This window comes from Cupressus sempervirens, chromosome 6 (genome assembly GCF_028749045.1).
Source record: "Cupressus sempervirens isolate cs-2001-9-10 chromosome 6, ASM2874904v1, whole genome shotgun sequence".
Taxonomy (NCBI): Eukaryota; Viridiplantae; Streptophyta; class Pinopsida; order Cupressales; family Cupressaceae; genus Cupressus; species Cupressus sempervirens.
The window spans coordinates 120,090,932-120,117,587 of NC_143123.1; the positions used below are offsets into that span (position 1 = coordinate 120,090,932).

General features: G+C 35.4%; 1 long non-coding RNA gene across 3 annotated transcripts in view; it reads left to right on the plus strand.

Moving 5' to 3' along the window:
- Window positions 1-5,215: 5,215 nt before the first annotated feature.
- The window catches only part of LOC149551519 (uncharacterized), a 216,339-nt gene continuing 194,898 nt past the window's right edge, over window positions 5,216-26,656 (plus strand). For 2 of the 3 annotated variants that reach the window (XR_016353303.1, XR_016353305.1), the window contains exons 1-6: window positions 5,216-5,963; window positions 6,559-6,618; window positions 6,841-6,926; window positions 7,019-7,081; window positions 7,712-7,754; window positions 7,963-8,142. This is a non-coding gene — a long non-coding RNA (uncharacterized LOC149551519). Of the gene's footprint in view, window positions 5,964-6,558; window positions 6,619-6,840; window positions 6,927-7,018; window positions 7,082-7,711; window positions 7,807-7,962; window positions 8,143-26,656 lie in introns of all 3 variants that reach the window. The other variant, XR_016353304.1, reaches the window with a different exon arrangement.

Genomic DNA, 26,656 nt, shown 5'->3' on the forward strand with positions numbered 1-26,656 from the left:
AAGAAGGAGTTGAGACTTAATTTTTGTGTAAGACTATTAATCAAGGGATGACTAATTCAACTTCCAAAGGCAAGGATGAGGGCATTGTTAATGGATAGAGACCTATTAGAATCCTCTACACATCTAAAAATATTATTGCTAAAGTTTTATCAAGAAAAAATAAATATATAAAACCCAAGAAATTATATGACCTAAGAAAATTAGCTTCCTTGGAGGAAGATTCATTTTAGATAATATTGCACTTGCTTAGGAGAGTATTAACCTATATCAACAAACATCCCAACATGATTAAATTGTCAAATTGGAATTTGAAAAGGAATATGATCACATTTGGTAGTCCTTATTCTTAAGATGCTAAATTAGCTTCAGTTTGGCCACAAAATTTGTGAATCAAAATAAATTATGTTCTCTCTCCATCATTTTGTTGGAAAGTGATCACTTATGAAGTCTTTGATGTTTTCGTTGATGAAAACTAAGCCAGTTGGTGTGACCATTTGATCTAAGTTTTAGTTTTGGTTATGTTTTGCAAATAGAATGTGCCTAAGTATTATGTAGGAAATAATGAATAGTCAGAATGTTTTTTCAGAGAGGTTAGTAGAATAATTAGTAATGGCCACAATTTTGGATAATGGTAATATGAGGTTTGTATATGTTTCAGATATGTTTTCCTATGATCAAGTAGTGTTTGTAATAATTTATAGATGAAAAATGTGTTGATTGACAAAGATCATAATATTTGAAATCAATTTTGGTAGTTACACAAATTGTCTTAAGGATTTGAATTATTTTACATATTCAATGACTTGGCATTATAGGGATGACATCCTAGATGTTAACTCTTGGATATAAATTTTTAATAATTAGTTTTGGATATTCTTCCAAATGTTTTGTGAAGACAATCTTTATAATATGACTAGGAAATTAATTGAGAAAGGTATTAAATGATGTTGTTTCTCATATGAAAGTATGATTCCTAATTTATTGATGTTTCATGATAGTATTATTATGCAATATTGATGGTCAGGTATGAGCCTTGAAGATTGATTAGATTAGACATGAGCCTTAATAATTGATCATATTAGATGTAAGCTATATTATGTATTAAGTAGGCATTATGATGTTAGAATAATAATTATTTGCACTATAACTATTACTTCTTATATTTGGACAATGAGTCCTCATTGATCAATGAGCTCCTATTGTAATACAACTAACAAGGTTAAGGACTCTGAAAAGGTCAAGTCCTTTAACAAGGACTAATATACTAAATGTATATAATGAATCCTAATAGAGTCAAAAAATCCTATGAGAATAATTTTGGATTAGTACATAGTTGTAGGTATCATCCCCACAAGGGGTATCCCTTGGCCATATTTTCATATAAAAAATAATACAGTGTTATGAGTTCCCTAATGCTTTGTTCTCTACTTTCTTGCATTGTTCTTTTTGGATTTCTATGGTTAAGTTTTGATATTATTATTTGGAGTAAAAGTGTTGTAACATTGATTCACCCTACCGACACCCCCCACAAACACCACCCCCTCCCCGCCCCCCCAACACTCGCTCTCATTATTGCCTAATCCTAACAATTGGTATCAAATTCTAGTTCCTTTGAAAAAGTCTTACAACTTGAGAAGAGTCCTTATGGATATAGGTAGTTTGCAAATAAATGTTGAGGAAATACCTAAAGATTTGGATAATGATAATGAAGAAAATGAAATATTGAAATTGAAGCTTAAGGATGCACAAAATTACATCAAGAAAATCAAAGATTACATTGATATCTCAAGGGTAAAAAGGATAGAGTTGGCTAAATAGATCAAGGAACCCAACTTGGTAAATCAGAGTTGATTATAACTTGAAAAGGAGAATCAGACAGTCAAGCATGAATTTGAACTAGAATAACCTCAAATAACCAAAGAGATTGAAGAAGAAAAGTCACAAAGAGAGAGTGTACCATCTTGAAATGGAACCACAATTATTTATGATCTTTTAGCTCCTACCCTTTAGTGACTTTATGAACCATTGATGGATTTGTGCTTAATTAGCTCTTTCTCCCACTCAATCATGTTTCTTTGTTTTCATTTGTGTAGTTTTTGAGACCTCAAGGTGACCCATTCTCATGAAAAATCTAGAATGGGTTGACCCTATTCAACGTATTCAAATTTGAAAATTGAATGACCCTATTCACTTGCTTTATTTTTGTGCCTGAAAACTAGTATAAAAGGAAGACTAGATATCTCATTTTCACATCACAAGACATAAATACATGCGAAAGGAAACTCAATCTAGTATATTTCCTAAGTCATCTCAAGCATTCAAGATTCAAGGATCCTTTGTTAGCATTTCTTCTTCAAGATCTAGCATTTTATCAACCATCATGAGAGGAGATCTACACTATGACATTCATCTTCTTTTCTTTTGGTGCATAGTTATATCCATGACTTCATGATGTGGTTTTGGTAGATCCATTGTGGAGATTTCCTTCATCATTCATTGCAAATCTAACACCAACAACATTCAAACATTACAACATCCTTATTAACAAGGGTTTAATCAAGCAAGGTGAATATCTACATTTATCTTACTTTATTTCACGGTTTACATTTTATTTGACCAAGGAAAACCCTTTCCTATCAAGGAAAACCAAATTTTCTTATGTGTAGAGCAAGATATCAAGATTGTAACTTTAGATATGAAAACTACTTGCCAAGAGCTTCTGGGAGAATTTGGGTTAATTTTTATATAGTGCCTTGGGGACATGTCCAACTTTCTCTAAACCTTCTAGAAGGATTTATTTAGGTCAACCTATCCCTAGAGATCTAGTAAGATCGAGTTTTTTTTTTCATGATCACAGATGTGTAGTTAGAATTGCGATCACAGTTTTCGATCTATAATTTTTGAAATAAAAAGGCATATTCTCTTGATTATTTCAAGGTGATTTCTCAATCATTTCTTTTATCTCTTAGCATATATCTATTTCCATATCTACCATATTAGATTTAAGTTACAAAATTGCAAGTGAAGAAATGTCAGATAAAATTTAATAATGTGCATACACTTGATCATAAAAGTGAAAGAGAACAACTAGAAATGAAGCACAAAGAAAGGTTGCTAGAGAGTTCCTATATCCTTGTGGTTAGTGGAGTTCAACCATCGAACCAAATTTGATCTATGAAATGATAGGAAATAAGATAATAAATGCCCATGCAATAAAAAAAACAAACCCATACCCTTAGCAAGTGGCAACATAGGAAGAAAAAGTGTTTGCATTACATGTAAAACCCAAAAAATGTAGTTCGAAAATAAGTATTATGTCCTCAAGATTTCTCTTGATCACCAATAAAAAGTAACATAGGTGCAAAAGCACACAATAATCTTGCTAAAATGGTCGAAAATACACAACCTTTTGGCTTCATGCACATGCACACTTAACATTTCTTGCTACTTAGATTTAATATTGAAAGTGTGACAAAATTTGAGCCAAAAATCTCAGAAAAGATGATCAACATTTAAGTCCTTTGAAAATAAAGTAACTTGGACCCGCAACATAGAAAACATACAATCTATTAGCCAAGAGTATAACTATATTCAAGAAACAACAAAATGTTATCCTGATAGGAGCCACTGGGATAACATTTTACATCAATATGGGCCTAAAAACTTCTAGTGATAAGCAAAGCTACACTGATGGTGAAAACACACAATGTTTTTGCCTGCCTGGGAGAATGAAGAAAACACCATGCACTTGCTTCGTCGAAAACATACAAAACTTAGCCCATGAAATGTATCTCTAATTAATTATCTATATTGGGCTATAGGGTGGTGAAAATAGTCAACAATAGGTATGCCTAGGTAAATTATAAATTGACTTGCATTATTTATTTGCCATATCAACATTTGAACTATTACATAAATATGATTTGTCATCCATGTTGCTTTTGATGATTAGTGCATAGTTGGTGAGACAAAAATACTAAAGCTATTTGTTGAGCTTCTAGAACCTTATGGGTTAGAAGAGGAGGTTTTAGCACTTGGTTACAACCTTGTAGATATTAGTGTTTTTGTGTCTTTTGGGAAGCCCATTTATGTGGATTGGCATAGGAAACTTTGCTGTGAGTATTGCTAAATGCAATGACCTAGATGTTCATATGAGGGTTGTGGACGCTGAAACAAGGGAGGTAGTTGAAGGTAAGGTCTTGGGTTAGTAGTCCCAATAGAGTGATTAAGTCATTTTGAGCAATTATGGACATCGATGTTCATTTTTATCTCTTCTTTTAGGGAAGAAGCTATACTAGAATAGGGGATTTGGGACAGATGGTGGCAAAAAATTTATTCGTGACATGGTACACAAATGACATGATATTTGTGAGTGGCAGGAAAGTATGATCTTTAGATGTGGAAAACTATGGAGACTTGCTTAAAATGCATTCGACCTAGGCGTTTTGTAATAATTAAAATTTCTGAAGAGACCTTTTCTTCCAAAGAAATTTTCCTATTGGAATCCTCAAACCATATGGGTCTTGTAGTAATTGAAGAAACTAGAGGCAAAAAATTCATTAAGTTATATATTACAATATATTCGATTGACAATCCATAGTAGCAATAGTCACATATTGCTAGAGAAGCAAGAAGGAGAAGAATTGGAAATAATGTTCCTGTGGAGTAGGTTGGGGGAGATGACAATGTCGAATGCAACACCAACCCCTCTCATATTTACAAATTTTTGCTAATAATTCATAAATTTTCCCTTACTCTTTTTTCCAAAAGCCAATAGCAATATAGATAAGTGACATTTTTTAGAATTTTAAAAAATATAAATTTAAAAACTATAAGAATACATAAACGTTTGAAAAATTTATGTTTGGAAAAAACCAAAATGTTATTAGTTGAATTAATTAGCTTAATGCATCAAAATGTAAAGGAAAATAACATTAGTATATATTAATTTATTATATTATCTCAATCTTTACTTTTTACTATGATATCTAATATAGTAATTTTTTTTTCCCCAAAATTTCATATATCATATATTGATTTGTAGAGCATTTTATTTTTTAAATTTTGATTTAGAAATCTCATCGAATAGTTTTGATAATTTTTAAAATCATTTAAAACAAAATTGAATCAAATTATAAAACATGATAAACATAAAACATGATAAACAGTTTATGGAGCCGACTAAATAAAAACAAACACAATGTGCTAAAATTGGAGGCGATCAGACTTTTCATAGGCAGCAGGAGGGTTGGAGCGTAAATGGTAGCTAGGCTAGCCGTTGGGAGACTAAGTATTCTCTTTGAAAATTTGGTGCTTTTTAAAAATTCCGTTGGAGTGGAGTGGAGCGTAATGTTTTTTTTTTCCAAAATTGCCGTTGGGAGATTGATAGCAATAATATAGTTGGGAGATTCATGCCGTTGGGAGATTGATAGCAAACGAAATCGGAGAGGGCAGAGGACCGAGCTTTGTATTTGTATTGGAGGGTTCATACAAATCAGGAGATTCATATGGCCTTGAAGAGAAGGAAGCCTGAAAAGAGCGAAATGATATTACAGGAAGAGGCTCAAAGGTACCTTGATTCGTACCGTTGATTTTAGTTTTGATTTGAGAGCATTGAGGGATCTTGAATTGTATCTGGCTTTTTAGAAGCTTTTCGGACTCCTCATCCTTCTTTTTAATGGGCCTAGATGTAATTCGTACTCTATTTCTCGTATTTACAAAGCCCTGCACGGCGAACTCGTTTGAGAGAAGGGATAATCTCCGCAATTTTAAACTTCTCATTCTGGGATGAATTCCGTACTCTGTTTCTCACATTTACCACGCCGCCAACATGAAGCTCATGTCCAGCAGGAGGGCTCCTTCTGTCTTCTTGTAGGCATACTTGGACAGGAAGGGATAATTTCGATAATCGATCACTACAGTGCTTCTCTAAGCATCAGTGGTTTACTCTTCTCATGATTCAGGTACAGTAGCACTCTCTATTTAGTGATTTTGGATTTCGATTATTGGCTCATTATGTATTGCGTAATTTAGAATTAAGGTCACAGGGTATACGAAGATCATAGAAAGCACGCAAAACAATCTTCTTTATCTTTTTTCTTTTGCTTGTCTTTTTAACCATCACTCTGTTTTTATGCTTAGCAAGCTCCATTCTAATTGGTTGTGTCCGAAGTCCCTCTGTTTTGCTGAATTATGCTGGGTGTCTGGTATGGAATTGGGCATGTCTTTTTTCATAGGGCTTCTTGCTGTTTGTATTTGAAACTGTCTTGAGTTATTTTCCCTCTTGTATTATAGAGATTTAGTAAGTATTTTCTGGGCGTAGGGTTGGAGCTTGTTTGTTAGCTAGTTGTCTAGATTGAAGGTGGGCGTCGTCAAATGTTTTCTGCCAGGATTTCATTTGTAGATTTTTGCATCTGGGTTTATCTATTTTGAAGTGGGGTGTTCATGTTTTTGATCTTTCATAATAATAAGTAGTCCTGACAGAAATACTCTGAATCATTTCTTGATCACAGAATGATTTGTCATTTTCACGACTGAATTAATGTTTGTCTATCACAGATTCACAAGCCATGGCATGATGTTTCAAGGTGGGATCTGATTGGTGACAGTGTTGGTAAGGTATGGGCATCCTATGGAAAATGTATTGGATTATGTAGATTGTATTTATATTTTTATAATCATTGTGATGCACATAATGGGTTTTTGAATTTGACGAACACCATGATCACCACATCATAAATATGCTCAATAGAGGAGCTTATTACAATAGGCAATAGATGGAAACACAGTAATATTTCATGTTATAGATATTGTGGATTAATGAATTTTTATTTGATCCAGTCATTACCCAATCATTGCTTGGTTGATAGATAATGCTATCAATTCATGTCCCAAGTTAAGGCCTTATCTTTGACAAGGATTCACAGGTAAAGGTGACTATTCTATTGAGTCTTATTAGGAGAAAGCTTTTGATATGTTTCCGTTGTAAAGCTAAAGCCAGGGATTCATTTGGTTTCAGGGTACTAATAGTTGATAATATTCTGTGGGAGTTTTGAGCTTGCCATAAAGCAAGTCCCTAAAGGTATAATTCCCATACAATCAATTCTTTGATACTCCCACATGCTTACAGACTATACTATTTAGAAGATATGTATGCAATTACTTGTAAATCGATTATTATTTTAGCTTTTTTAAGACATTGGACTTAGTGCTCTAATTGCATAATTATAGTGTCTCTGTATTGGATCATATTACCAGATGTAACTTTTCTAAAGTCCAAGTCCAAGATATTTTGTGTCAAAGTTAGAGGAAGTAGTTATGATGAAATTAACATGATCTAAGTGGTAAAATGTGTGACAAATTCCAATTTTCAGCCCTAATGAAAAACATAATGTCAAATATGAATTAATCCAATGGAAACCCTTAGGCATCTATTTCATTATAACTAAAAGGGTAATAAAAGTATTTTGATACTTAGGAAAGTTTAACCTTGTTTCTGGAAACATTTTGTAATCATTATACATTGTTTTGCATTCTTTGATAACTATTCAAGCTTCATGGTGATTTAGTGTGAGCAAGGCAAGGTTATACTCTTTTTGAAGTACGGAAAGATGCAACTTGTAGTAGATATTTTTGAATTTATAAACTTTAATTTTATTAATGATGTGATAATTTTAATTTTTGTCCTTGTGGGTTGGTGGTGATATTATAGGTACATCTCTCATTGTAGCCGCATCTTGAAAGTATAGCTGGAGGCAAGTGATTAGAACTCTTTTGTACTTGCTTTTTTAAGTGGATGCTTTATAGGTAGTATAACCTCTACAATTATTATTTTTTACTGTTACTTCTGAAAAAATGATTTTCAGTGTCAAAATAAGAATCATATCTTTTGTGTTCGTTGTCTGAATGGTGATCCATTTCATTTGTATAAATTTATTGCGAGTACATTTTCAATGCATGCAGTTACCCTTGCATCATTTGGAATTCTCCTCGATTGGCCTGCTGTAACTGTTTCAATGGTGGTTGTTGCTTTTCCTAGTTGGCCATTTCTTTTCTTGCAGCAGGTCCTTTGGTTATGCCTTAGCCACCAGAAGCTAAAAATGAGTCTTTTTGGGTGAGGCAACAACTTCCACTTATGGGATGGTAAGCATTGCTGACTTCTGAAGAGTATATGTCTAATAAAGTTTTGAATTCTTTTTCATAGAGTTTTGCTTGCATAATCTCTTTACGATTCTTTATATCACGTAAAGCTGATATGCTTATTTTGTTTTCAACCATTTCACTACAAGTATTGCATATAAGCAATTTAAAACTCTAATTTTTACATTCTTTGGTGAGTTTTAAAGAAAGAACAGGGACTAAATATGAAATTCTTTTAAAATTTCAGTGAGGCATTAAAAAAAGTGAAAAATGTCAACAATTGTGGGGCTAAGTTTTTGTTGTTAATTGTTTAATCAAAGTAAGAAGGTAGAAAAGGGCAGGATGGGAGATTAACCAGAAACCATTACTGTTTTGGACACGAATAAGGTAGAAAGCAGATTTCTTGCCAAGATAATTGAGTGGGGAGCTGTAATCTCTTGCCTCAAGTTCTCATTATGAGGAATAGTAACATGAGTAAATGCCATTGTGTCAATGACAGTTCTTATCACATCATCTAAAACTGGCAGTATTATTACCTTGTCTTTTTTGACACGATTTTGAATATGGTCCTGGAGGGATGAAATAACATCCCAAACATTTATAGAATCAATTTGGGGGCCTAAATTAGTAAGGCAACATATTCTTAAATTCCCTTCTCTAAATATATGTTAGGCATCTTTTTAAAGTCTTATGAAGATACAATTGAGAATTAATGATATGAAGATAGATGCAATAAACAAATAAGACCTTCACCTAAACTCCTTTTTTCTCATTGGTTCAGTTAAAATATAGAACACCCTAACTCAGGGCTTTTTCCCAATTCAATCTTCCACTGAGCAGTAGTAAATGCTTGCATTTGCAGATAGCTAAGTCACCAACTTCTAGATATATCCCATGCTTGATAGCACAGTAAACTCGACCGAACAACAGATAATTTGCAATTGAAAATTCAGAAACAAGTCATGCAGGACATGGTAATTGGACACCAAACTCCTAGTATGAGCATGCGTCCAATGACAAGGGAAAACCAAGGCATGGTAGAAGATGAAGGATGGAGAACTTTTATGGAGAGAAGACAAAAGGATTGAGTGGATAGATGGTGCTGGGAGGAAGAGGATAGGAGAGAATTCTGAGAACTATGTTCTAATGGAAATAGATATCCATACTAGAGCTAGTGCAATCATGGATAGAAGATGGTAAGGAATACTTAGACGGGAGGACGAAACATTAAGAATATGAATGGTCAAGGAAGTAAGGTTTGGATTCTCCAAAGCATGCACCTATACTTTTTCCTTAATCTTCATCAAGATTAAATTCATTAAAGGTGAAAAAGAGGAAGCTATATGGAAAGGACATGGATGGAATGGATGACTAAATGATATTATGATGTGAATAGGATAGACATGTATTAATGCATGTATACATTTTTCTCCTTGCCTAATAATGATCATAGGATGGAAAAAGATTATGATAAAGAGATATGTATTGAGTACATAAAAAATATATGGTTGTATGCATGGATATTTTTCTTCAAACCTTATCAAGATCAAAGAAAAGGAGGGATGATTGAGCCATATAGGATGATTGAACTAAATGAATGATCAAATAATGACGAAGTGGGATGGAAGATATGCATAATTAAGATCATGTGGGTAATATATGGTTATATAGACATGAAATGCTTATTAAGACTGCTAGACTTGTCAAGATCAAAGGTGGACAAAGGGGATGGACTCAAATAAGATGGTGGATAAGTAGATTATATGAAATGATATGCTAGGACATGCATAGATAGGATGCGGCATGGATGAAGTTTGTCCCAAAGTGTAGAGTGCAAGAGGATTGGTGATGGAGACACGAAGTGTCTGGATTCATGGATATTATTCCCCTAAAGATGTGCTATAGTAGACCATGTCTATTGGACTTCTGATCATAAAATTCTGTAGAATGATGACAAGGGGGATGAAATGGCTGGGGAAAAGGAGATATATAAGGATTTATGCAAAGAATTGGATTTAATAATGTTGGTTGGGGATGAAGGACAAATGGGTAGTGGAAGACTTTTAGATTAATAGATGGACATATTGTCATGACCATGATTGACACGTATCTTGAGGGGAGATGGAGTGATGAAAAAGTGTTTCAAACTAGATAGAGAGGTGGATCTAGATTTTGGGATATAAGGATTGAAAATGGATTTGGAGGATGAGATAATTTTAGGTAGACGGTGAGAAGAATTAGGAGTCGAAGATGCAATTGGATTATATCAAGTTTGGATGCCAATTTCGATTTTGTGTTGTGACGCATCCTTCTATAAGTAATTTGGGATCCCACATCATTTTTAATTTTGGCTTTTGATTTTGAGCTTTCGTGTATTTTTCATTTTTTTCTTTTCTTTATGTGCCTTTTGTGGCCTCTTCCTTCTATTGCACTTTTTATTTTATGTTCATTTTAGATCATATTTTGATTTCTTCATCATTTTGAGTCAATATGTTGATGTTTTGATATATGTCATTTTTAAATTTATGCATTATCTATTTGGCATCCAAGTTGCTTCCATGAGCATTGGGATTTGTGGAAAAACTAAAAATGATATGGTCTTATACATTGGTCAATGTAGCCTTTGTTAATATTGATGTGTGATAAGAGGAAAATCAGAGTCTTTGTTTATATTGATGTATGGTAGGAGGAAAGGATTTTTTTCTAGGCATGATGGGTGATGGAATGTCAGAGCCAAGATGGATTGAAGGGTGAAGGAATTGATTATAAAATATCTGGATAGAAGAGATGGACTAGTATATGAAATTTAAAGGGCCGACTAGAGTTTGGGTTTCGATGTTGGGATTTGGGATGGATGGAAGGAGTGCAAATGCACCAAGAATGAGCTTGATATTGAAGGCCATGGTAATTTTAATTTAATTTGATTTGGTAATTTTAAGTTGATTTTGAGAATATAACATGGAAGCAAAGACAAGCTCATGACGTAATTTAGATTGGATGAAAGTTGAGGAACACAATTTGAAGGTTTCGAATTCATGAATACCTTGTAGGGGATTGGGATCATGCTATGGAGATGAAGACGTACATTGATCTTGAATTGGAGGGGGATCATGAGGAGCATAGGAGAATTGAGATCATGGCATTGGGATGAATGAATGCTTTGATCTCAACTAGGAATAGGATAATGTGGTGGAGTGTGAATATCTTGATATTACTGTAGAATAGAATTATAAGTGGAGATGGAAGGGATATCTTTCTCTTAAGGTGGTGGATTATCATTGGACATGATGGAAGTGACTTATTGATCTTGGTATGAAGTATTACAAAGTAATTGGAAAATATTTGCTTGTTATTAATAGTGATCAAGAGATCAATTTATGCAAGAGATTGGACGATGTTTCCTTGAGAAACAATTGTAAAGAATAGAAACATTTTATTCTAGAAACATAAAACTAAATATTAGAAACATTCTAATATTTACAGAAGATTACAATAGATAACCATTAGATACTAAACAAAGATACTAGAAACTATCTATTATCGTAATACCCTCTCTTAATGGTTTATCTATCCAAAGCACAAAGTTGTCAAAAAGCGTAAAAGGAAAATTCTATCTGCTTAGAGTGCTCCGTATTGTTCGTTGTGGGCTGTGAACTGGATTGCTTAGATAGGGTAGCTAAGTGCTTTCGACATTCAACCTTCATGTGCCCAAAATTGTGGCAATAGTTGCATTGAATGTTTTTCTTCCTAGATCCTTCTGAAGCTGGAGCACATGACCTCTGCTGAGAAGACTGTTGTGAACCAGAACCACCTTATCTTTGTTGTAATACTCGAAGATGTTTAGCATTCACTACTTCCACGTGCCATAATGGCAACTGTTGAACTTCTGATTTCCCTTGAGAAAAATATTAGTTAGAGATGCCATAGCACGTTTTTTGATGAAAAGGTGTGAAAAAATCTGTGAAGGCATGCTCTTCAAGGAAAAAAATAGAAGACGCAAAAAATTTGGAGGATAACCTAGAAGAGAGCTCAAAAAACCCAAAAAGAATATGTTGTTAGTTTTTGGATCTACTAGCTCAAAAATTGAGGCATAAAAATCGACGCACCTAGAAAAAACCATAGTTACACCGGGACAGCAAAACGGGTGGACAAGTTCCCTGTATGGGGGGACAGAGGGGCCTTAATTTGGGGACGGTTGGGGGATGGCAGGGGAATGGTGGCGGGGGACAGGGAGGGGGTTGTGTATACTATACATATGATACTTAAAATGCTAGTTATGAAAAGATGTATTGCAATATAAGATAAAAAGATGTAAACGAGTAAATACTTGAACATTGCATTGAATTGAAACATCGTACATTGAACATAAATAGTCAAATCGGAAAATAGTCAACACCAAGACACTCACGATCCTCGACGGAGGTGACAAAATCTGGTGGTGCTGTTGGGGACGGGGGAACGGAGTTCCCAAGTCCCCGATGCGTGCAAGTCTCCGGGACGTGGGGCAAAAAGAAGGGGTATGCGTCCTCGTGTTGCTATGGACAAAAAGACAACCCAGTTGAGATCTCAAAAAACCCACCAAGAATCTGTAAAAATTGTTTTGATCTAATACAGAAAATTAAGGTTTTGAACAAAAATGACCCTGATGCAAAAAAAACACAAGAAATGGTACAAATGTGCAGAAAAAATAGACAGATCTGGACAAAAATGGGTTGCAGAACCAAACCAGAAGTCGACGGATTATGATCTCTCAGAATAGAAACCCTAGTCAGATTATAGAGAGAGTTGGAAGCAAATATGCATGTAAATAATTTTGAAAATAAAAGATAGATAATTTCAACCAAGAAATTATAATAATTTTCAAAAAAATTTAGTGTATTGGCTTTGATACCATATTACAAAGTAATTGGAAAATACTTGCTTGTTACTAACAGAGTGATCAAGAGATCAATTTATACAAGAGACTAAACAATGTTTCCATAAGAACAATCGTAAAGAATAACAACATTGTATTCTAGAAACAAAAAGCAAAATATTAGAAACATTCTAATATTTAAAGAAGATTACAATAGATAACCATTAGATACTAAACAAAGATAATATAAACTATCTCTTATTGTAATAAGAAGATCATGACATGGAGGGGGGTTGTGTGATGTGTTAGAAATGAGAGTTTTATGAGGTGTAGGAAAAATTGTTCTTGATAAGGAAGGGATCATGAGATGGGATTGACAAGTTGTTTTTGTCATGATTTAGAGAGGGATAAGTCGATGGGGTGGGAGGGATGCCTCAATCTTTATTATGAGATAAAATGAACAATATACCTTGATCTTGACATGGAAGGGTATCTTTGGATCAAGTAGAAGGTATAGTTTTCTCTTTGTTTGGAGGATGATGTGTGCTAGCATGCTTTTACTTTGAGACTGAAAAATTTGAAGTTTATGAAATTTAATGGTTCAAAAGCATTAAAGTAATTATATTGAAGATAGAGGCAAGAGCCTACAACACAATGATAAATTGTGAGCCTCTCATCAGGGAGGTGTTGGGTTCGAATCTAATTGAGATTAACACATAATAATAATTAATCTTAACAATAATAATAAATGAATAATAAATAATCTAGGCTTCGGCTGATTACCTATCAAAAAATATATTACATTGAAGATAGGTTGGTACCTCTAAGGTGTTAGAGGATGGCATGGGCATGGAGTTGGATGTTGTGGGACTATTGGATGAGGGATATTGTCTCCTAATTTGTGATAGGTTACAATGTCATGGAATCTTGACTCCCATAAGTTCAAAGGATTTGTTCATCATTTCAGTCTTATGTTAGAAGGTTTGCAGGTTTAGATCAAGGGTTCATAGCATACTTGGTAGGATAAGTGTGGTCAATAGGGATGTGTTGGTATGGAGGGATATGCATCAATATAGATATAGCATTACTTTGGGTTGCTTGTTGTGTACTATTTGATAATTTGTGCTATTCATTGGTTGGCCAAAAGGAGTTGCATTATACATGTGGAAACTTGGAGAATGTTTACCAAAAATAGTGTTACGAAGATTATCAAGACTTCCATTATCATGATAGGGCTCATAGTCAACAAGATTATCGTCATCTTCAATATGATTAGGGTTTTCCAAAGTCACAAATCTTGGTCTTATTGGAACACAATATGGATATAAGTTTTTTGATTGGATGGCCATGGATGAAAGAGGGGGGTTATAGGTGATTGGGTTAAATAATATAATTTGAGGAATGGGGTCTGGCACAGATGCTTTAACTACCGTAACGATCTGGTCAAACCAGATCACAATGTTTGAATGTGGGTTTTGAATTGAGATTATATGATGTATTGGTTGGGGATTAGATAATGAGCTTTAGAAGATAAACAATATTGGAAGCTTGGAGGTCAAAAATCAAGGTCCTAAAATGATTTAGTTTATGGATTATCTCTAATGTTCCTGACCTTGGATAGGAGGAAAGGCATTCAATGTTTATGATCTTCTATACCTGGTATGCTTGTGCGACCTAATTGCTGCCAATGGGATCCTCACATTGCTGTATGGACGTACAGAGAATAAGCCCACTATACGCAACACTAACTGCTCGACACAACAAACTAACACACTCAATGATGATCTTGGTTGCCCTTCAAATTATGGCACGAGATTATAGTAACCTCCTTACGGCCAACACAATAGAACTAGCTCATGCCTTGCGTTGGTCTTCTTCATACTATGTCATGCCTTCAAGGATGCCGTGCAATGGACTTGGTTCTAGTCGAACAATGATATGCAACTGAAGTTCCTCTTAGCTAGGATGTATGATAATAATCGCACAATTGTCAACCCTCTGTCAACCTTGAATATCAGAGTATGCTGCAATGGTTATACACCAATTTCTAAAAGGAATTGCCAAAATTTCCACAAGTTGACACCAACAATAGAAATTTAGATTTGATTCAATAATGATAGCACTTCATATTATAATGATCTTGGACCGAGAGTAGACCACAGTAGGGTGAGGAGTTACTTCGATAGAAACTATGGATGCCAATCAAGGGGGTTCTTTCACATCCAAAATGGAAGAGTTCTGAACTCCAACTAATAGTTCTCACATAGAAAGAAAATATCAAATTCCCATACCTACACCAACTAATCCGAACTTATATATGGCTTCAGAGAGACTTCCCGAAGGATTACAAAGATTGTTGACACAACCAGCACAAGTTGACAATAAAAATAAACAAGTGCACGCAAGATAAAGTAAATTTAATGGCCCTACTTACAAAATTATAAAACTAAATTATTTAAGGACATTGAAGACATCACATTATGATTCTCTATACTTAAGATAGATTAATGTTCTGAAGAAAGGGTTGATATTTTATTTCAGGAACCTCATTAGAACCTCAACAAGTTGCTTGTAAAGAAAAAATAAACTATCTCTGTCCAAAACACTTTGTAGTCTACTAACCTTCTTGTCACTTATAGGGAATCTATTCATGCCATTTTTGTAATTCTTTTTTCACCTTCTTTAAAATATAAAACCCTTCTAGAGAAAGACCAAAGCTGTTTCTATTATTTCCATGGAGACTTGGAAGGAATTCCTAACATAAATAATTTTGGCTTTCCTCGAATCAAACAATTATGGTATAATCAAGGTGTTAGAACCTTTCAATTCTTCAATCTAGGAGATATGTTTTCTCTTGTGAGGTTTGACTTGACCTCTTTATCATGTTTTATGCTTTCAAAGTTTTTAGGCTTTGTCAATAATAAGTCTCCTCTCATGAAGGCCAAAAGTTACAAAATTAAAGTAAGAAGGTAGAAAAGGGCAAGATGGGAAAGTAACCAACTACCATTATTGTTCTTGACAAAAAAAGGTAGAGATCAGATTTCTTTCCAAGAATAATTGAGTAGGGAGTGATATTCTCTTGCCTTAATTCTCAATATGAGGAATACTAACACAAGTAAATTCCATTGTGTTAATGAAAATTCTTATCACACATGTAAAAAGGGCAGGATTATTACCTTGTCTTATTTTTGACACCATTTGGAATATGGTCAGGGAGGTAAGTACTAATATCCCAAACATTTATAGAATCAATTTAAGGGCCTAAATTACTAAGGTGACCTAGTCTCAAATTCCCTTCTCTAAATATATGTTAGATTCTTTTTAAAGTCTTATGAAATGAGAATTAATAATAATGAAGATAAATGCAATGAACAAATAAGACCTTCACCGAAACTCCTATTTTCTCTTTTGGTTCAGTTCAAGTACAGAGCATCCTAACTCCACTTGGTTTTCTCTTTTAATTAATTGATTGATATCCTCTCGCTAAGCTAGCGAAGTGCGAAGGTATTCTTTTTTCGTGTTTTTTGTTTGTTTGTGTGTTTTTGCAAATATATGTATATAGAAAATTGAAATACTGAAATATGAACTGATGAAACATACAATATGACAAGATGCAACTTGAACAAGATATAATTTAAGCTTGATCAATTCAATGCTCCAAATACATAAAGAATTATAATGATAATAGTGTGAACCTATAATTTATTTCTCATTGACCAAATATCACTTGTAGGCCTTGAACATTGAGCCGCAACAGTCTGAGGTTACACCAAAGGTGGCTCTCTACAACGTTGAATAAGTAGGACTTTAAACAGCCCGATCTACCTCCCAATTGTTCAAGAAATCACTAGTTTACATACCTAGTATTTTTTTCCAATTTAGTTCGCGAACAAGTTGTAGTAAGGGCTCGAATTTGTAGGTAGATAAGCCACCAACTTCCAGGCAGTTCGAGGTGATGCCAAAGATGGCTCTCTACAAAGTCAAATAAGTAGGACTTTAAACAGCCCGATCCACCTCCCAATTGGTAAAGAAATCACCAATTTACATTCCTAGTATTTTTTCCAATTCAATCTGCCAACAAGCTGTAGTAAGGGCTCGAATTTGTAGGTAGGTAAGCTACCAACTTCTAGATATATCCCTTGCTTGATAACTGTTAGATTAGGTGAAAAACTAATCTCCCAAGAACACTTGCATGCATAATCCTGTCACATGGAAAAAGCAAAGAATAGAAGCAAGAAAAAATTATGGAGGCCAAAAGGCCAGAGACATCTTATGGACATGCAAAGAGCAATCTCTATTATGATCCAATAAGTGAATGAAAAAATACAAAGAGGTGAATCCTTATAAAAGGAATCACGAAACCCTAAAAAGGAAACCCTAAGGAAAGAAAACTAGGTTTGCGCATTATAATTAATATAAAATATTAATTATGTGCACCTAAAAGCAAGCTTAAGAACTAGAGTAATAAACTACTTAATTAACTAAATCAAGATGATCTAATTAATAAGTGAAACAAAATAATTACTTTAACACCCCCCCTTAAGCGAAGCTCGGGAGGAAGCTAACCTAGCAAAGCTATGAAAGCAGGAAAATGGGTCCCGGCAACAAGGCTTGATCAGGTACCCAATACAAGGAAATCTCTATAAACCAGAGACAAAGGAGAAAACCCAATGGGAAAAACCCCTCTCCAAAAAGAGATAGCAAAGAAAGGAACAAGAAAGAGCATGAAGCATCTCTGAAGCATGAAGCTGCTAACACTGTCAGAAGAAACTGTTGGAACCCCCACTGAAATAGTGCATGACCAGGTAGAGAAGACAAAGTCTGAAGAGCTGATCAATCGAAGAGGTGACCTCCAAAAGTAGGAATGAATGAGTGTCTATATAGTAGATGAACCATCTCACCGAAATGCATAGGTGCCTAGCCACTGCATCCGCCTAGTACATAGGAACAAAAACTGAATACGTAGATCACTCAACCGAACCAAGGAAGCAATGGAGCCAACAGGTGAACACCCCCATAATGCTGAACAGGGAGAGGGGTGACAAGAACACTGAAATGCAATGCTAGAAACATCTGCAAGATGAAGAATCAGGAACACCAACAGTGCAATAGAAGTACAAGCACAAGATAAAGGGCGGTGTCACCGACACACAACATGGGCTAATGTCGTGGAAGAAACATTCACTTGACAAAAGTGGATGAGCACAAAATGGCAAAACATCATGACCCCCCATGACACTTTATAACTAAGTGCGAGTACAAATACAAGGTGTACAAGATCCCAGATATGCAAAAGCAGGTACTTTATCTCAGTGCGTTTACAGAAAAAACAATGCAATAAAAGAGAAGCATACAATGCTCAGAAGTCAAAAGGAAGAGTGAGCCAAAAGAACAGAAGAAGAGATCCCAGGACCTGTAGAATCTAAGTAATCCGCCAGAGTGCGAAAGTGCAAAACTTAGAGAAGAAAGAACCTGGAGCATAATCTGGATAAAAGACCTTTGCAACTGAATAATCACAGAACCAGCTTTCCAACAATATTTGGCGAGCCCAAAAAGGAATCCAGATGAGCGAGAAATGGCTCCCGAAAGGGAAAAAAAAATCACCGTTGATAGCAAAAAACACTGTCAAAACAATAGAGCCAAAAACCCTAACCTCCATAATCAAAAAGAGCTCGGAAAGAGCTTTCCGACGATATAAAGAAGTCTAAAAAAGATCCCCATATGCTCCAGATAGAGTGAAAATAGTGCGGGAGGGTTAGAAAGGCTCTACAAGAAGAATTTAGAGCCCCTAGGGCTTAAAAAATGGAGCCTCTGGCCGCATGGCATGTGTAGGGGGCTGGATCTGGGGTTCCCGGTCACCCATGTGACCACCGTGGGGCTTAAAAACCCGCCAGGCTGGCAGGGCAGAGCGGAGTGGGTCCGGGAGGCGGTGCATAGCGGCAGGCGGAGCGCGGGCCGCGGTGGGCGGTGTGCAGGGTGGCTCTGCAGCGGAGCGGAGCAGAGGCTGTGATGGGCGTAGCAACATCGGGCGGAGCGTGGGCGGCGGCGAGTCTCTTGCAGCGGTGGGCAGAGCGCGGGCGCGTTGGAGGCACTGCCGATGGCAGAGGAGCGCCGGTGGCGCCTTTCAAAATACACTGTCTGCGTTTAAAAAACCAAAAATCATTAAAAAAATGATTTTAAAAATATTTTTTTCTCGATTTTCGTGCCCGTACGACACTGAAAACCAATTTTTTTTTGCCTCAGAGCCACGTTGTCCAAAATGGACAAGTTTTATATGGATTCTAGGGTTTTTGGGCGCTCTGAACGCAACAGTGATGTCCGTTTGAGCCCAAAAGGACCAGAAACAAAGGTCCCTCCTAAATCCACATAAAAAGCTTCTGAAACCCTTGAAAACCTCCTGCTTCTAAAACATTTCAACAAAACACAAACAGTGAGCAGCAAGATGGCTCTGATACCATGTTAGATTAGGTGAAAAACTAATCTCCCAAGATCACTTGCATGCATAATCCTGTCACATGGAAAAAGCAAAGAACAGAAGCAAAAAAAAATTATGGAGGCCAAAAGGCCAGAGACATCTTATATACATGCAAAGAGAAATCTCTATTATGATCCAATAAGTGAATGAAAAAATACAAAGAGGTGAATCCTTATAAAAGTAATCACGAAACCCTAAAAAGGAAACCCTAAGGAAAGAAAACTAGGTTTGAGCATTATAATTAATATAAAATATTAATTATATGCACCTAAAAGCAAGCTTAAGAACTAGAGTAATAAACCATTTAATTAACTAAATCAAGATGATCTAATTAATAAGTGAAACAAAATAATTACTCTAACAACTTCACAGATTGCCAAGATCACCTGCATGCAAATAACTTGTTGAAGAGAAACCGAAAAAGAAGGAAAAAATAGAGCTTGGAAGAACTCAACAAGATGAGAGAAAAACTGTATTCCCTGATTGATGAATGAATGCTTGTAAAAAGAATTACAAGAGTTCAACCTTAAAGGTGAATGAAAGCCCTAAAGTCTAAAAAAGCTAGGTTGCATAATATAATTAATATAAAATATTAATTATATGCACCTAAAAGCAAGCTTAAGAACTAGAGTAATAAATCACTTAATCAACTAAATCAAGATGATCTAATTAATAAGTGAAACAAAATAATTACTCTAACACCCCCCCTTAAGCGAAGCTCGAGAGAAAGCTAACCTAGCAAAGCTATGAAAGCAGGAAAAAATGGGTCCCGACAACAAGGCCTGATCAGGTACCCAATACAAGGAAATCTTTGTAAACCGGAGACAAAGGAGAAAACCCAGTGGGAAAATCCCTCTCCAAAAAGAGATAGGAAAGAATGTTCCAGAAGATAGGAACAAAGAGAAGATCATGAAGAAAACCACTGAAGCAGAAGAAGCCGCAAACTCTGTCAGAAAGAAACTGCTGATCTGAAGATCCTCCACGGAAATAGAAGGCACGAACCGAGAGTGTCTATATGGTAGGTGATCCATCTCACCGAAATACATAGGTAGCCAGCCACTGCAATCGCCTAGTATATAGGATCAAATACTGAATACATAGCTCACTCCAACGAACCATCGAACCAAGGAAGCATTAGAACCAACAATATAAACCCCCCTTAATGCAGACGGAGTGAGGTGACAGGCAACTGAAAAGATGGGCCAAAAATCTCCTACAACATAGGAACCAAACACATCGAGAGTGAGGTACAGACACCTATAAAGGCACGTGTCACCGACATTGCATGAGGCAAAAAGAGGAAGAGGGCACAAAACTGGCAAACAACTATCCCCCCTCATGGCACTTTATAAAATAGTGCGAGTACAACAAACCACAATGATGAAAAGGATCCCGAAATGCAAGAGTGGCACTTTATCTCAGTGCGTTTGCATAAAGATGCTTACAATGAATATCAACAATGATCAAAACAGGAAAAAAGCTGATACAAAAGATAGTACAGCCCAAAAGAAGAGATCCCATGCTAAGAAAACGATCCCCGGACCTGAAATACCCAAGATATCCGTCATAGAGCAAAAATGCCAAAAACATGATAAAAAGAGCATGGGGCAGAATCTGGAAGAAATTACATCATTTCTGAAAAGTAGACAGAACCAGCTTTCCAAAAATATCACGTTTTCAAAAAACGGAGATGGGACGCACAAGAAACGCTTGCCGGAGTAAAAAATAGAACTTCAGACTTCAACTGCAAAAACAAGAAGCTAAACTGCATCAAAACCAAAAAACTCCTACACCACTGTCTCCGTCTCGGAATCGGCTTTACGGCGCTTCTTTCGGATCGGAAAAAGACCTCCGTATGCTCAAGATATGGCCAAAAAATCGCGAGTAGGTCAAAAAAGGACCTAGAGTGGTGGCAAGGGTGCTGAAATTGTTCAAGAAATCACTAGTTTACATACCTAGTATTTTTTTCCAATTTAGTTCGCGAACAAGTTGTAGTAAGGGCTCGAATTTTTAGGTAGATAAGCCACCAATTTCCAGGTAGTTCGAGGTGATGCTAAAGATGGCTCTCTACAACGTCAAATAAGTAGGACTTTAAACAGCCCGATCCACCTCCCAATTGGTAAAGAAATCACCAATTTACATTCCTAGTATTTTTTCCAATTCAATCCGCCAACAAGCTGTAGTAAGGGCTCGAATTTGTAGGTAGGTAAGTTGCCAACTTCCAGATATATCCCTTGCTTGATAACACAGTAAACTCCAATGCCTAGCAGATAACTAACAATTGAAAATGCACAGACAACTCACGTAGAGAAGGGTAATTGGATGCCAAACTCCTAGTGTGAGCATGGACCCAATTGCAAAACAAATTACCTTAAACTCCAACACCTACTGTCTCCCAAGCAATAGTATTGACAGTAATGGAAGACCTCAAGATGATTTTCAGAGCTTAATCGGCAATACCTCTGCTATCGATTAAGTGCACAATTTCAACTTCAAACCCTCAGCCATAATATCAGAAACAAAATAATAATTAAGAATGGTCAATTCTCAAAATGAGAGTCATATTTATGATCTCATTTTTGTAACTTAGCTTCAAAGCACCTTTTACTAAAGAGGCTTCAACTTCACACACCATTTTATAACCTATAATAAGGTAAAGTGCATTAACAATAATGAAGCCTCATAATAATGTAATAAAAAATAACTGCATCAATAAATAGCTCCAACCTTGACAGATGACTAAGTAGATAAATACCAACAATTGTGCCCAAACTACACTGGCAAAAAAAGAAACTAACCAAAATTAAATTAACTATAAATAGCAAATTTACAACTAAGACCATCAAATCTCACTGTCAACTCACGAGGCTCGCGATGATAAGATGCCCAACCTTGGCTACAGGAACCGACTAAATTGAGGACATTACTTAACATGACTAAAGGATTGCTAGGTTGAATGATCAATAGGTAGTTCGATGCAACGAGTAATTTTAATGGTAGATTACATATAAGTTATTGTAGCATAAGGCTATCTAAAATGACTTAGAAGATCGAACAACATAGCATTAGGTCAAATGAAAATGTTCTAATAGGATGAGATTTATGCATTTTAGAGAATTCCCAAAAGGCATAATCAAAGGATGGGTTAGATTAATGAATGGATGGCTAAGATTAAATGAGAATTAGTAAGGCCAAAGTTGTGGTCATGGGACAAGTGTCACATGATGTTAAAGGGCCAGGGTCAGTTAATCTAGACAACACTTAGTTAGATATGTGATGGGTGCAAGCTGAGATACTTGTCAAAAGAATGTGAATTTGTATTGAATGGGCAAAGACAAATGGGTAAAAGTGAACTATGAAATTAATTAAATAAATAATTATTTAGTCAATAGGCTGAAGTGATGGGAAAAATAATTTAAATTAATGAACATGTACACTATTAATGTCTTAGGAAATAACAACATAGTTGATAGATAAATTAAATAAATAAAGTCTATTAAATTAATGGCTTAAGATAGGTTAAACTTAGGTGGAGTTAGGTATGGACAACACTTGGATTAGGCATTGTTAACGATACAAAAACACTTGAGTTTGGGAAGGATACATCCCTAAAATGGTAATTGATCTACAATGCTCAAATGGGTCTTGAGCTGATTTGAGTTTCAATAAATGGATTGCATAGTGACAGTGGGCTAAGTTTAGAGATTGAATTGCATGCATTAGGATTGATTGCGATGGATTGGATCCATGATAAAAGGAATATTAAGATGGGAGAACGATACATAAAGGGTATGAATGGTGGACAAAGCATGCACATACATTTTTCCCTTTATCCCCATCAAGATCAAACTCGTTAAAGTTGACAAAGAGGAAGCTAGATGGAAATGATATGGATGGAATGGATGACTGAAGGATATTATGATGTGAATAGGATAGACGTGTATTTATTTATGTATTATGATGTGAATAGGATAGACGTGTATTTATTTATGTATACATTTACTTCTTGCCTAATAATGATCATAGGATGGAAAAAGATAAAGATAAAGAGATATGTATTGAGGACATAAAAATTATAAGGATGTATGCTTGGATTAAATGAATGACCAAATAATGAGGGTGTGGGATGGAAGATATGCGTAACTAAGATAAAGTGGGAATATATGGTATATAGACATGAAATGCCTATGAAGATCGCTAGACTTGTCAAGTCTAGAGGTGGAAAAAGGGGATGGACTGAAATAGGACGTTGGATAAGTAGATTGTATGAAATGGTATGGTAGGATGTGTGTAGGTAGGATGTGGCATGGATGAAGTCTGCCCCAAAGTGTAGAGTGCAAGAGGATTGGTGATGGAGACATGAAGTGTCTCTATTTATGGATATTATTCCCTTAAATACATGCTATACTACAGCATGTCTATTGGACTTATGATCATAAATGTTTTTAGAATGATGACAAGGAGGATGAAATGGATGGGGAAAAGGAGATGTATCAGGATTTAATCAAAGACGATGGTGGGGGTGAAGGAAAAATGGGTATTGGAAGAGTCAAGACCATGATTGGAACATACCTTGAGGGGAGGTGGAGACATGGAAAAATGTTTGTCAAATTAGATGGAGAGTTTGACTTGGATTTTGGGACATAAGGATCGAAAATGGATTTGGAGGATGAGGTAATTTTAGGTAGATGATAAGAAGCATTATGAGTGGACGATGCTATTGGATTAACAAGTTTGGATGCAAATTTGGATTTTGTGTTGTCTAATTTCTTCTATGAGTAATTTAGGATCCCATTTTATTTTTAATTTTGGCTTTTGATTCTTGGGCTTTTGTGTATTTTTCAATCTTTTCTTTTCTTTATGGGCTTTTGTGGCCTCTTCCTTCAATTGCGCTTTTTATTTTTATGTTTATTTTGGATAATATTTGGATTTGCTTGATAATTTTGAGTTGATATTTTGATCTTTTGATGTATGTCATTTTTAGTTCATGCATTGTTTATTTGGCATCCAAATTGCTTCCAAGAGTATTGAGATTTGTGGATAAAGTAAAAATGATATGGAGGTCTTATACATTGGTTAATGTAGCCTTGTTAATATTAATGTGTGATAGGAAGAAAATGGTAGTCTTTGTTTATATTGATTTATGGTAGGAGAAAAGGATTTTGTTCTAGGTATGATGGGTGATGAAATACAAGGACTTAAGATGGATTGAAGGGTAAAGGAATTGACTTTGAAATATCTCGGTGGAAGAGATGGACTAGAATATGAAATTTGAAGGGCCTAGTAGAAGTGGAAGGTGGGAGATGGGGATGTTCTAATTTCGATGTGGGCATTTGGGATTTCGGATGCATGGAAGAGGTGCAAATGCCCCAAGAATAATCTTATTAGCCGAGTACATGGTAATTTTAATTTAATTTGATTTGATAATTTTAACTTGATATGGAGAATATAACATGGAAGCAAAGATAGGCTCACGGAGTAATTTAGATTGGATGAAAGGTGAGGAACACATGAATACCTTGTAGAGGATTGGAATTATGGTATAGAGATGCAAATGTACAATAATCTTGAATTGAAGAGGGATCATGAGGAGCATTAGGAGGATTGAGATAATAGCATTGGAATGAATGGATGGTTTGATCTTCACTAGGAATAGGATAATGTGGTGGAGTGTGAATATCTTGATCTTGATTTAGAATAGGATCATTGGTTGAGATCGAAGACATCTTTCTCTTAAGGTGGTGGATTATCATTCGACATGATGGAAGTAACTTCATGATCTTGGTAAGGGGATCATGGCATGGAAGGTTGTTGTGTGCTGTGTTAGAAGGGACAATTTTATGAGTTGTAGGAACATCATTAGATTGAATCTGAGTGACAAATTGATCTTGATAAGGAAGGGGATTATTGGATGGAGTGGGAGGGATGCCTCAATCTTTATTATCATATAAAATGGACAATATACCTTTATCTTAACGTGGAAGGGTATCTTTGGATGGAGTAGAAGTATAGTTTACTCTCTGTTTCGAGTATTATATAGTAGCATGCTTCAAATTATGGGGTTGAAAATTTTGCAGTTGTATGTAATTTAATGGTTCAATAGGATTAGGGTAATTTAATTGAAGAGAGGTTGGAACCTCCAAGGTGTTAGAGGATGACATGGGCATGGATTTAGATGATGTGGGATTGTTGGATGAGGGGTCATGTCTCTTAACATATAGGTCGCAAACTTTTGGAATCTTGACTTCCACAAATTTAAAGGATTTGTTAACCATTTCTGTCTTATGTTTAAACAAGGGTTCATAGCATTCTTGGTAGGATAAGTGTGATCAATTGGGATGTGTTGGTACAGAGGGATATGCATCAATGTAGAAATAACATTACTGTGGGTTGATTATTGACGTGCTATTTGATAATTTGTGCTATTAATTGGTTTGCAGAAAAGAATTGTATTATAGAAGTGGAAACTTGGAGAATGTTTACCAAAATTAGCATTATGATGATTATGAAGACTTTTATTATCATCACATTGCTCATAGTCAATAAAATTATCATCATCTTCAATACGATTAGGGTTTTCCTTAGTCACAAATCTTGGTCTTATTGGACCAGAATATGGATACAAGTTTTTTGATTGGATGACATGGATGAAAGGGGATTATAGGAGATTACATTAAATGCTAGAATTTGAGTAATGGTGGTTGACATAGATACATTAACTACCATCACAATTTGGTCAAACCAGTTCATGATGTTTTAATGTGGGTTTTGAATTGAGATTAGATGATGCATTGGGTTGGGAATTAGATGATGAGCTTTGGAGCTTGTAGGTGGAAAATCGAGATCGTAAAATGAATTAGTTTATGGATTATTTCTAATGTTCCCGACCTTGGACAGGATGAAAGACATTCCATGTGTACGATCTTCTATGGTCGGAATGCTTGTGCAACTTTTTCCTTCTTGCCAATGGGATCCTCACTCTGTCATATGGACATATAGAGAAGAGGCCCACAGTACGCAACACCAACTACTTGACCCAACAACCTAACACACCCAACGATGATCTTGGTTCCCCTTAAAATTATGCCTGGTAGTACGATAAACTCCAATTTCCAACATATAATTGGCATTTGAAAATGTAACTTACGTAGAACAGGGTAATTGGAGGGCAAAATCCCAGTGTAAAC